We start from the raw sequence: 13,848 nt of genomic DNA, 5'->3' as shown, positions 1-13,848 counted from the left end.
ATTTAATTTGTTTATTTTCTATCTTCTCAGCTCCTTAAATCTTCTAGAACTGTGATGTCCAGTACAGTAATGACATGTTGTTACTTAAGTTTAAATTAATTAAAACAAAAATTAACTACAGTTACAAATTCCATTACCCAGTTTTTCTCAATAGCACAGATATAAAACACTTTTGTCTCACAGAAAGTTCTGCTGAACAGTGCTGATCCAGAATATAATCTTTGAGAGCAAAAGAAAGCTCTGACTTTTTACCTCCATTTCTTTTTTATTATTATTTTTTATTTTTTTTTTAGATGGAGTCTCACTTTGTCACCCAGGCTAGAGTGCAGTGGAGCAGTGTCGACTCACTGCAACCTCCGCCTCTCAGTTTTAAGCAATTCTCCTGCCTCAGCTTCCCGAGTAGCTATGACTACAGGCATGTGCCACCACGCCCAGCTAATTTTTGTATTTTTAATAGAGACGGGGTTTCACCATGTTGACCAGGCTGGTCTCAAACTCCTGACCTCAAGTGATCTACCCGCCTCAGCCTCCCAAAGTGCTAGGATTACAGGCATGAGCCACCACACCCAGCCTCTTTTTACCTCCATTTCTATGGGCCTAGAATAGCAACTGGTCCACAGTAGTTCTCAATTTGTTACGTGGATGGGTGGATGGATGGATGGATGGATGGATGGATGGATGGATGGATGGATACATGGACACATAGATGGATGGATAGGTAGGTGGATGAGTGATAATGAATGGAAGAGTGAACTTTCATTTATACATAGTTATTGAGAAGCATGATATTCCAGCTAACGTAATACTCTGGTTTCTATTCAACCTCCTATTCCTAATATTAATTATTTTAATAGGATAAGGTAAAGCATATTGAGCACTAAAGTGTATCTCATAAAATTTAACCTTTTTTTAAAGCACTCAAGGAAGAGATTTCCATGTTAACCTGAAATAGAACCACGGGACCATAAGAATCCCTTTAGAATTCAAGAAACCTTAGTTAGGCTTTAGATCATAAGTAGGCTAACAGCATAAAGAGCAGGAGTTTGGACTCTGGTAAACACAGGCTCAAATCCTAACTCTGATTCCAACTAGCTTGCTTTTTGTTTGTTTGTTTTTGTTTGGAGAGTTTTCCTAGGCAATATGAACCCCATTTCCCACATGTGTAAAATAGAAAAGGAGTACCAACTTTACAGGGTTATTCTGAGGATTAAATGTCTTGTGAATATTTGGCTTGTCGTAGGCTCATAATAAATGGTAGCTATTATTATAAATCTTGCAGAATTAGTGGCATGTTAGCAAATAGACTGTTTTAAGAGGTGAGGTCTTGTTATGTTGCCCAAGCTGGAGTGCAGTGGCTATTCACAGGCATGAACACGGCACACTGCTGCCTCAAATTCCTGGACTAAAGGGACCCTCCTACTTTGGCCTCCCACGTAACTGGGATAACATAGCTGTGCGCTACCACACCTGGCTCTGGTAAGTAGATCTCTGAAATCCTGATCTATTTCAAATTATTACTCCTTCCCTGGCCTTCGTGCTCTACCCGTAAACACCATGATTCCCCGACTCTCAGAGGCTTGTCATAGACACACACCATGGGAATGTGAGGATATAAAGTGCGAGGGGTGTGGAGGAATGTCGTGGGCAGAGAGGATCAAGCCAAACACAGAAAGAGCTATTTACCCAAACTGTCTCATGTTTTCAATTTTTTAAAAACCAAAATCCTTGGAAGTATGAAACATTTCTAAGATTCTGTAAGGGCACAATTCACACACGGTATCTACGCTATCACTTAATTTAGAGAACTAGGCAGCTACCATCAAGCTTAGGAAGCAGAAAAGATGAATCCTAACAGATCAACAGGGAGAAAGTCTTAGTTGTATGTTTTCTTCTGGTAATTTTTAAAAAGGTAATTTTATGTCATCAGAGACAGTGAAAGTCCACAACCCTTATTACAGTTTCCCATAGAAAAACGGTTTATGGAGTGATCACGGTCTAAACGGTAGAAAACGGTCTACAGTGATCAGAACTAATTTTTTTGGTAAGCCTGTGAAAACAAAACAAAATCGAGAGACAGCACAAACTTGGAAAGGACTAAATTTCAAATCAGAATATGAGTAAAAAATTAGAGCTTTAGTTATTAACGTATTTACCTGATTGTCTACATTTCCAAAAGAGTAGAGAGTTGTTTTCTGTTTTTTCTTTTGAATCTTTATGTTACCTTAGAGCTTCATCTTCTTCCAGGCCAGGAAGAGCAAAATTCTGCCTTAATGCCCTGATTATCACCTGTAAAGCACCCTTGATTACTGGAGGTACTTGGAAGTTAAAAAATATGGAATGTTAAATATTTTATTGAATAGAAAATTAGGATTCCCTTTCTTCCTATGGAGAGTAGCCTCCTTTTTTGCTTTTTTTTCCCCCCTCCTTGAGACTAAGGCAAAAATGAGCAGAATGATCTGTGTTACAACTCTTTGGAATTGGTCAGTGTTAACAGAGACTCAATTTTATTACTAAGTCACATTTAAAAGCTGTGAATTTTTTTATGTGAACATTTACGTGATGTGGGTCCAGGAACTGAAATAAAGAACATATTTTTATACTAACTGAGAAAACAATTTTCTAGAGTAAAAATTCAAACACTTCCTAGCCCACCACAGAGAAAAACTTATGTGAAGATTAAGAATGTTTACTGATTAAATAACAATTTAGGGGAAGAACTGTGCCTTAAAAAGAACATACTGAGGGCTATTCTGGGGGAGTTTTTTATGAACTATCTGCAAGAAAACATAATATGGCTAAAGGCCCTAAGGGGAAAAATTTCTTTTTTTATGGTTTATAGATGGTTAAGAAAGGATGATTTTTAAAAATGCTTTGCCACCATTTAACAAAAAGCCTTGTACTGAGAGAGATGCAGAGCTGTGGTCATGGAACTTTTGACCTTCACTGCTCAGAACAGCTTGGCTGGGCCCACTTATAGCAGGAATGACATTTTTTGCTTGTTTGGTTCATATATATGTCTGCTAGTTGCTGTTATCAATGTACTTTCATTTATAAGATTTAACATCTCTATATATATCTTTTTCTCTCTCACTCGCTTTCTTTCCCACTCTCCTGTTTTCTGGCAAGAGTCAACAGTGATTATTCATGTTAAAATGAGAGTCTTGAAACTAAATCAAATCGAGCATTAACAAGAGATGCTGCATGAAAATAAACAAGCAAGAAAAAAAAAATGCTAGGCTAGAAGTGTCAGACACGGTTTCTGTGTGACCCTAGATTGTTCTCTTCGCAACTTCAGGTTTGGCTTCCTTGACTATCAAAGAGATCTCAATATGCAACTCTAACGTTTTAGTTCTACTCTTGAGGATCTTTGGGATATTTCTTAGTCATGACCCTTAGTGAAATCAGTTTGAACAGCCTCTTGTTATTCACATTTCCCTGATAATGAGTCTCCTCCCTTCCCTTCCTGGTTATCCTTCAGTGGAGTAGTTTCCTTGTACAACACTGGATCCTGTCTACCTGCCCCTTTGCACGTAGGTGCTAATTTTGGCATCTCATTCTCCCATCTCATTTCCTTTAAGTCACTTCTTCTTCCGTTTTAATCCTCTTCCCATGTTATTTCCCTGTGTTTGTTCCAGGAATACTTAGTTCCATCTTTAAAGCAAATGCATTCTGACCTTGAATGAGAACTGAATTATTTGTATGTTCTAGACTTTCCCTCCACTCCTAGCAGGTATCAGGCCACCTCTTTGACCACAGAGTAGAGAATATATCAAAAATACCATTCCCCCTGTGATTGTCAGTTCTCCCCTGTATTTCAACACATGGTGATGCTATGGGCAAGGCTTGCTTAGTGATTTTACTCATGGATCAAATCTTACAAACAAAAGCGACAGGCAAAAGGAAAAATAACCCAGTGCAAAACCACACTGCTTGCAATTAATGAATGGCTAATCACTGAAGTAGTGCAAAGATAGAGGCAGATACTTTTAAAAAATTATTAGATAGTTAATACATCTTCATAATTCAAACATCAAACATTAAAACAGGTATGGTGAGAGCACTTGCTTCTACTACTGTTCCCATTTGTCAGTTCCCACAGCCTTTCATAGTACAATTTTTATTAGTTTCTTTGTATAATTCCAGAGTTTCCTTGTGCAAGACAGAATATGCACTTCTATTTTCTCCCTTGAAGAGACAGCGTATTATGCACACTGTTCAGTACATTGCTTTTTTCCACGGCATGTACCTTAGAACTTTAGCCATGTTGATACACGGAGAGTTCATTTCATTTTTTAAAATTCTATTATATGTTATTCCATCACATAGATATAGCACTGTTGGTGGACATTTGGGTTGATGCCAATCTTTTCCTACAAAAAATAATGCTACAGTCAATAACTATGAACATACGTGACTTTACATGTGTGCAAATTTATCTGTAGGAAAAATCTCCGTAAGTGGGATTGCTTGGTCAAAGAACATAGGCAGTAGTCATTTTGAAAGATAATGTTAAACTTTCTTCCATAGATGCATTAATTTACACTACTATCAGCAATATATTAAATTACCTGTTTCTCAGTCTTTTCTTTTTCTTTTCTTTTCTTTTTTTTTTTTTGAGACGGAGTTTCGCTCTGTCGCCCGGGCTGGAGTGCAGCGGCGCGATCTCTGCGGCTCACTGCAAGCTCCGTATTTTTGGTAGAGACGCGGTTTCACTGTGTTAGCTGGGATGGTCTCGATCTTCTGACCTCGTGATTCGCCAACCTCGGCCTCCCAAAGTGCTGGGATTACAGGCGTGAGCCATCGTGCCTGGCCATTTTTTTTTTTTTTTTTTTTTTTTTTTTGAGACAAGGTCCAGCTTTGTTGCCCAGGCTGGACTGAAGCGGCATGAACACGACCTCACTGAAGCCTCCACCTCCTGAGCTTAAGCAATCCTCCCACCTCAACCTCCAGAGTAGCTGGGACTACAGGTGTGCACCACCACGCCTGGCCAATTTATTTCTACTTTTTTTGTAGAGATGAGTCTCACCATGTTTCCCAGGCTGGACTTGAACTCCTGGGCTCAAGTAATCCTTCCACCTCAGCCTCCCAAAGAGCAGGGATCGCAGGCGTGAGCCAGGGCACTTGGCCTCCCACCATCTTGGAAACAAAATGCTAATAAATTTCTGTTTGGGAAAATGTGGAATTTTGATTACAAACTTTTTAAAATGATGGTATCTTGATGTGGTTTTAATTTACTTTTATATTGAGTGAGGTTATGTACTTTTTCATATGTTTAAGAGTTTATTTCTATAAACTCTATTTAAATTCTTTTTTATTTTAGTTTTAAACTATGTTGTAGAATTTCTTTATACATTAGAGCAATTAGCTATTTGGTTGACATGAAATAATTTTCCTAGTTTTTTGTTTTTCTCTGAATTTGTGTGTTGCTTTTGTTTCAACTCAGAAGTTTTAAAAGTTATTTTTCCATACATTTACCTTAATTTCCTATTATAATCTTTGGACTTCAGTCATAATTTAAAAAGCCTTTTTACTCCAAAGTTATAAAGGGATTCTCCCATGTTGTACTCTCTATTGTTATGGCTTCATTTTGAAATCTTTGAACTTTTTGATGTGTGATGTGGAGAAAGGATTAAACTTCTTTTCAGAGAGCCTTAATGTTGCCCTAACATTACTTACTGAATAATCCATCTTTTCCCTGACACGAATTTGAAGTCTCACCTTAGGAAATGAGCAATTTCTTACATGGTGTGGGTCTGCAGACTTTCTGCTTCATTGGTCTATACATTCACTTTGGAGGTAACAAGACAGAACTTTCCTGCCTTTTCTCTAATCACCCCATGCTCCAGCCACTCAGAACTACCCTGTCTTTAATACGGGAGCATTGCTATTCCCTCCACACCTTTGCACACGCTCCTTGCCCTGCCTGCCTATCTCATCCAGCAAATCTTGATTTGTCTGTTAAGACCTGCGTAAACTGTAACACTTCCAAAGAAATGAGGTACAGAATAATGTGCTAATTATAATTTAAAGGTTGGGGAGAGGATATTATATGTAGATGGAAATGCGAAAGTGATGAGAGTGTTATCTCTGGGAAGAGGAACTGGAAGATGGGAATGGAAAGGAGATAGGCTTTTGCTGTGTTCCTTTTGTAATATCAAAATCTTTACTACATGAATGTATTACTTTTTAAAATACGTAGTATTTTTTTCCTAAAGTATGCACTTTTATGGAGCTATTCTCAAGTCAATGTAATAGTATTTGGAAGGATTTTTATTATTTATTTATTTTCAATAGCTTTAGGGGTACACGTGGCTTTTGGTTATATGGATGAATTATATAGTAGTGAAGTCTGAGATTTTGGTGCACCTCTCAGCTGAGTAGTGTACATTGTACTCAATATGTAGTTTTTATCCCTTACTTCCCTCTCACCCTCCACCTTCTGAGTCTCCAAAGTCCATTATATCGTTCTGTATGCCTTTGTGTACCCATAGCTTAGCTCCCACTTATATGAGAACATATAGTATTTGGTTTTTCATTCCTGTGTTACTTTGCATAGACCACAGAACAGTAGCCTCCCGGCTGGGTGCAATGGCTCATGCCTGTTATCCCAGCACTTTGGGAGACCAATGCCAGTGGATCACCCGAAGTCAGGAGTTCGAGACCAGCCTGGCCAACATGATGAAACCCTGTCTCTACTAAAAAATACAAAATTAGCCAGGTATGGTGGCATGCGCCTGTAATCCCAGCTACTTGAGAGGCTGAGGCAGGAGAATCACCTGAACTCAGTTGCAGTGAGGTTATTTACTTTAGCCTGGGCAAAGAGAGTGAAATCCCATCTCAAAAAAAAAAAAAAGAAAGAAAAAAGAAAAAGAAAAGGAACAATAGCCTCCAGCTCCATCCAAGTTGCTGCAAAAGAGATTCTTTTCTTCTTTTTTATGACTGAGTAGTATTCCATAGTGTATGCATACCACATTGTCTTTATCCACTCATTGGTTGACGAGCAGTTAGGTTGGTTCCATATCTTTGCAATTGTGAACTGTTCTGCAATAAACAAACGCATGCAGGTGTCCTTTTCATATAATGACTTCTTTTTCTTTGGATAGATAACCAGTAGTGGGATTGCTGAATCAAATGATAAATCTACTTTTAGTTCTTTAAAAAGTCTCCATGCTGTTTTCTCTATGGTTTGTACTAACAACTTACATTCCCACCAGCAATGTGTAAGTTTTCCCTTTTCATCCCACCCATGCCAACATCTATTGTTTTTTGACTTTTTAGTAATGGCCATTCTTGCAGGAGTAAGGTGGTTTTAATTCGCATGTCCTTGAATTTTGTATAAGGTGGGAGATGGGGATGATTAGTGATGTTGAGCATTTTTTCCTATGTTTGTTGGCCAATTTGTATATTTTCTTTGGAAAACTGTCTATTAATGTCACTTGCCCGCTTTTTGAGGTGATTGTTGAATTTTTTTCTTGCTGATTTATGTGAGTTTCTTGTAGATTCTGAATATTAGTCCTTTCTTGGATGCATAGTTTACAGATATTTTCTCCCATTCTGTGGGTTGTCTGCTTACTCTGATGATTATTTCTTTTGCAGTATAGAAACTTTTTAATTTAATCAGGTTCCATTTATTTGTTTGTTTTAGTTATATTTGCTTTTGGGGTTTTAATCATGGATTCTTTGGCCAAGCCAATGTCTAGAAGGTTTTTTCCTAGGTTATCTTCTAGAATTTTTATGATTTCAGGCCTCAGATTTAAGTCTTTGATCCATCTTGAGTTGATTTTTGTTTAAGGTGAAAGATAGGGATCTAGTTTTATTCTTCTACATGTGGCTATCCAGTTTTCCCAGCACCATTTATTAGATAGGTGTCCCCAATATATGTTTTCATATGCTTTGTCAGAAAGATTGTAAGTCCTTGGTTGTAAGTATTTGGCTTTATTTCTGGTTTCTATATTCTGTTCCATTGGTCCATGTCTACTTTTATACCAGTATCATACTGTTTCAGTAACTATAGCCTTGTAATATAATTTGAAGTCTGGAAATGTGATGTCTTCAGATTTGTTCTTTTTGCTTAAGATTGCTTTGTCTCTTCAGGCTCTTTTTTGGTTCCATAAGAATTTCAGGATTTTTTTTAATTCTGTGAAAATTTATGTTGGTATTTTGATAGGAATTGCACTGACTCTGTAGATTGTTTTGGAGCACTCTGGTCATTTTCATGATATTGATTCTTCTAATCCATGAGCATGGGATGTATTTTGATTTTTGATTTGCTTGTGTCATCTATGATTTCTTTCATCAGTGTTTTGTAGTTATACTTGTAGAGATCTTTCACCTCCTTGGTTAGATATATTCCCAGGTTTTTTGTTTTGTTTGGTTTTGTTTTTTTGCAGCTGTTGTAAAAAGGATTGAATGCTTGATTTGTTTCTCAGTTTGGTTGTTGTTAGTGTCTAGCAGTACTACTAATTTGTGTACACTGATTTCGTAACCAAAGACTTTACTGAATTTGTTTTTCAAAACTAGGAGTTTTTGAGGGAGCCTTTAGGATTTTCTAGGTATACAATCATGTCATCAATGAGCAGTGACAGTTTGACTTCCCCGTCTTCAATCTAGATGCCCTTTATTTTCTCCTCTTGCCTGATTGCTCTGGCTAGGACTTCCAACACTATGTTGAATAGAAGTGGTGAAAGTTGGCATTCTTGTCTTATTCTAGTTCTCAAGGGGACAGCTTTTAACTTTCCCCATTCAGTACTATGTTGGCTGTGGGTTTGTCATATATGGCTTTTATTATTTTGACATAAGTCCCTTTAATGCCTAATTTGTTGAGGGCTTTTATCATAAAGGCATGTTAGATGCTTATTAAATGCATTTTCTTCATCTTTTGAGGGGATCATATGGTTTTTGTTTTTAATTCTGTTTATGTCATGTATCACATTTATTGTCTTGCATATGTTAAACCATCCCTGCATTCCTGAATGAAATCAACTTGATCATAGTGTATTAACTTTTTGATATGCTGTTGGATTTTGTTAGCTAGTATTTTGTTGAGGATTTTTACATCTATGTTCATCAGGTATATTGATCTGTAGTGTTCTTTTTTTATTATGTCCTTTCCTGGTTTTGGTATTAGGGTGATACTGGCTTCACAGAGTGAGTTAGGGAGGATTCCCTCTGTCTCAATCTTTTGGAATAGTTTCAGTAGGATTAGTATCAATTCTTCTTTGAATGTCTGGTACAATGCAGCTGTGAGTCCGTCTGGCCTTGGGATTTTTTTCCTTGATGGCAATTTTTTAAATTACAAATTCAATCTTACTGCTTGTTATTGGTCTGTTCAGGGTTTCTATTTCTTCCTGATTTAATCTAGGAAGGTTGTATTTTCCAGGAATTTATCCATTTCCTCTAGATTCTCTAGTCTGTGTGCATAGAGATAATCGTAGTAATCTCCAATGATCTTTTGTATTTCTGTGGTGTCAGTTGTAATGTCTTGAGTTTCATTTCTAATTGAGCTTGCTGAAATCACCTCTCTTTTTTTCTTTTCTTTTTTTTCTTTTTTTTTTTTTTTTTGAGACGGAGTCTCGCTCTGTCTCCCAGGCTGGAGTGCAGTAGCACGATCTTGGCTCACTGCAAGCTCCGCCTCCTGAGTTCATACCATTCTCCTGTCTCAGCCTCCTGAGTAACTGGGACTACAGGTGCCCACTACCACGCCTGGCTAATTTTTTGTATTTTTAGTAGAGACGGGGTTTCACCATGTTAGCCAGGATGGTCTCGATCTCCTGACCTTGTGATTCGCCCACCTCGCCTCCCAAAGTGCTGGGATTACAGGTGTGAGCCACCGCACCCAGCCTCCTCTCTTTTTTTTCTTGGTTAATCTAGCTAATGGGCTAAAATTTTTGCTTATCTTTTCAAAGAACCAACTTTTTGTTTTATTAATCTTTTGTAATTTTTGTTCCAAATTCATCTAGTTCTGCTCTGATCTGTTATTTTCTTCTGCTAGCTTTAGGTGTAGTTTCTTTTTGTTTCCCTCGTATTTTGAGGTGTGACATAAGGTTGTCAGTTTATGATCTTTCAGACTTTTTGATAGAGGCATAAGTGCTATAAAGTTTCCTCTTAGCAGTGCTTTTGCTTTATCACAGAGATTTTGATAATTTCTTTCACTATTATTCATTCCAAAGAATTTTTAAATTTCTATCTTGATTTAATTGTTAACCCCAAAATCATTCAGGAGCAGATTAGTTAATTTCCATGTATTTGTATAGTTTTAGGGATTCCTTTTGAAGTTGATTTTTAGTTTTATTTCATTGTGGTCTGAGAAAATACTTGATATAATTTTGATTTTTTAAAAATTTATTGAGACTGGTTTTATGGCCTATCGTATGGTCTGTCTTGGAGCACATTCCATGTGTTGATGAGAAGAATGTATATTCTGCAGTTCTCAGGTGAAATGTTCTGTAAATATCTGTTAGGTCCATTTGTTCTAGAATGTAGTTCAAGCCCATTTTTGTTGTTGTTGTTGACTTTCTTTCTAGATGATCAGTCTAGTGCTGTCAGTGGGGTGTTGAAGTCCCCCACTATTATTATGTTGTTGCTGTCTATCTCATTTCTTAGGTCTAATAGTAATTTTTTTTTTTTGGTATTTCATCATAGTTTTAATTTGTATTTATCACATGATTAGTGATGATTTATTTATTTATTTATTTATTTACTTATTTATTTTACTTTAAGTTCCAGGATACAAGTGCAGAACATGTAGGTTTGTTACATAGGTATATGTGTGCCATGGTGGTTTCCTGCATCTATCAACCCATCATCTAGGTTTTAAGCCCTGCATACATTAGGTATTTGCCCTAATGCTCTCCCTCCCCTTGCCTCCCACCCCCCGACTGGCCCAGGTGTGTGTTGTTCCCCTCCTTGTGCCCATGTCTTCTCATTGTTCAACTCCCACTTATGAGTGACAACATGCGGTGTTTGGTTTTCTGTCCCTGTGTTAGTTTGCTGAGGCCTTGATGGCTTCCAGCTTCATCCACGTCCTTGCAAAGGACATGATCTCATTCCTTTTTATGGCTACATAGTATTCCATGGTGTATATGTACATTTTCTTTATCCAGCCTATCATTCATGGATTTGGGTTGGTTCCATGTCTTTGGTATTGTAAATAGTGCTGCAATAAACATACTTGTACATGTGTCTTTATAGTAGAATGATTTATATTCCTTTGGGTATATGCCCAGTAATGGGATTGCTAGGTCAAATGGTATTTCTGATTCTAGATCCTTGAGGAATCACCACACTGCCTTCCACAATGGTTGAAATAATTTACATTCCTACCAACAGTGTAAAAGCATTCCTATTTCTCCACAGCCATGCCAGCATCTATTGTTTCTTGATTTTTTAATAATTGTCTCTCTGACTAGTGTGAGATGGTATCTCATTGTGATTTTGATTTGCATTTCTCTAATGATCAGTGATGTTAAGCTCTTTTTCATATGTTTATTGGGCACATAAGTGTCTTCTTTTGAGAAGTATCTGTTCATATCCTTTGCCCACCTTTTGATGGGGTTGTTTTTTTCTTGCAAATTTGTTTAAGTTCCTTGTAGATTCTGGATATTAGCCCTTTGTCAGATGGGTAGATTGAAAAATCTTCTCCCATTCCGTAGGTTGCCTGTTCACTCTGATGATTGTTTCTTTTGCTGTGCAGAAACTCTTTGGTTTAATTGAATCCCATGTGTCAATTTTGGCTTTTGTTGCAATTGCTTTTGGCATTTTTGTCATGAAATCTTTACCCATGCCTATGTCCTTAATGGTATTGCCTAGGTTTCCTTCTAGGGTTTTTATGGTTTTCGGTTTTACATTTAAGTCTTTAATCCATCTTGAGTTAATTTTTGTATAAGGTGTAAGGAAGGGGTTCAGTTTCAGTTTTCTGCATAAGGCTAGCCAGTTTTCCCAGCACCATTTATTAAATACAGAATCCTTTCCCCATTGCTTGTTTTTGTAGGGTTTGTCAAAGATCAGATAGTTGTAGATGTGTGGTGTTATTTCTGAGATCTCTGTTCTGTTCCATTGGTCTATATGTCTGTTTTGGTACCAGTACCATGTTGTTTTGGTTGCCATAGCCTTGTAGTATAGTATAAAGTCAGGTAGCTTGATGTCTCCAGCTTTGTTCTTTTTGCTTAGGATCGTCTTGGCCCTTCGGCCTCTTTTCTGGCTCCACATGAAATTTTAAGTATATTTTTTTAATTCTGTGAAGAATGCCAATGGTAGTTTGATGGGAATAGCGTTGAATCTACTAACTACTTTAGGCAGAATGGCTATTTACACAATATTGATTCTTCCTATCCATGAGCATGGGGTGTTTTTCCATTTGTTTGTGTCTTCTCTTATTTCCTTGAGCAGTGGTTTGTGGTTCTCCTTGAAGAGGTCCTTCACATCCCTTGTAGCTGTATTCCTAGGTATTTTATTCTCTTTGTAGCAGTTGTGAATGGGAATTCATTCATGATTTAGCTCTCTGCTCCTCTGTTGTTGGTGTATAGGAATGCTTGTGATTTTTGCATGTTGATTTTGTATCCAGAGACTTTGCTGAAGTGACTTATCAGCTTAAGGGGTTTGGGGCTGAGATGATGGGGTTTTATAAATATAGAATCAAGACATCTGCAAACAGAGACAATTTGACTTCCTCTCCTCCTTGCCTGATTGCCCTGGACAGAATTTCCGATACTACATTGAATAGAAGTGGTGAGAAGGGGCATCCTTGTCTTGTGCCAGGATTCATTGCTGGAGAGCAAGTGTAATCTTTTAGGAATGTTATATAACTCTTTTTATCATATTACTAGAATTATTCATGTTTTCTAGTTCCTTCTCATTTGGGTAGACTATTTCTTCTAATTATTCTTGAATTTATTTTTTATTTGACTGTGTTTATTTAATTCCTTTTTCCCCCCTTAACAATATGACTTTACTAATACTCATAGTTTATTGTGATCTAATTTAATTCTTGGTGCTTTCAGGGGTGAAGACTCTGTATAAGTTCCGTGACTATAGTGAGTCATTGTATGATGGCTTTCTCAGATGCTGGTTGTAGTAGCAACGTCCTCAGTTTGTGAGAAAGTTCACTGACTTCTATGGGATTGGAATAGCAGAAGTCTCTAGAAGCTTACCTTGTTCCCCTATGATGTGTACTTTTTAGATTTTTTTTTCCCAGTATTTTGTTTGCTGGGTTGAGTAGTTCAGGCTTCAGGCCAGTAGGAGAGGTGTCCCTGGATAGAAATCAGTTGTGTCTAAAGCAGGTGGGTAAATGCAACACACAATGGTGAGTTGAGGTCTCAGCTTTGACAGAGATGGCTGGGGGGCTCTCAGTGAAACACATTGAGGTCTTATCAGGGGGGAAGGGTGGTAGCCACCTCAGCTCTCCCATCAGTCCAGCAAGAAAGTGATCCACCTTCCAGACACACTCCTGACCCAGGGTTCTGGCTATTCAGAACAGACAAGCACCTCTTTTCATCTGCAGGAATATTGATGTTCCAAATAGAGAGAAATCGTGACTCTGTCTCTTGTGCAAGTCTGAATCTGGAGGGTGTTCCTCCTGTGGGGATGCAATCTGAAATCCTGCAGTGTTCCAGAAAGGCTGTGTGTATGTGCACCTATGCTGAGCTCCCATGGAAGAAGCCCCCGCTGTGTCTGCAGTGGTGAACAATGGGGAAAAGAAGTCCTCTTCTCCAAGACCTTTCATGAGCACAAGGGCTGCCTGACTATTGGGGTAAAGCTGCAGAGTTTTCCCACTGAGTCCAACACTGCAACTGTGCCTCTGCTAAAAGAAACTTCCCACCAGCAGAAATATCTGGGACTCAAGGCCTGCCA

This window comes from Papio anubis, chromosome 4 (assembly GCF_008728515.1).
Source record: "Papio anubis isolate 15944 chromosome 4, Panubis1.0, whole genome shotgun sequence".
Classification (NCBI taxonomy): Eukaryota; Metazoa; Chordata; class Mammalia; order Primates; family Cercopithecidae; genus Papio; species Papio anubis.
This window is presented reverse-complemented; position numbering follows the sequence as displayed.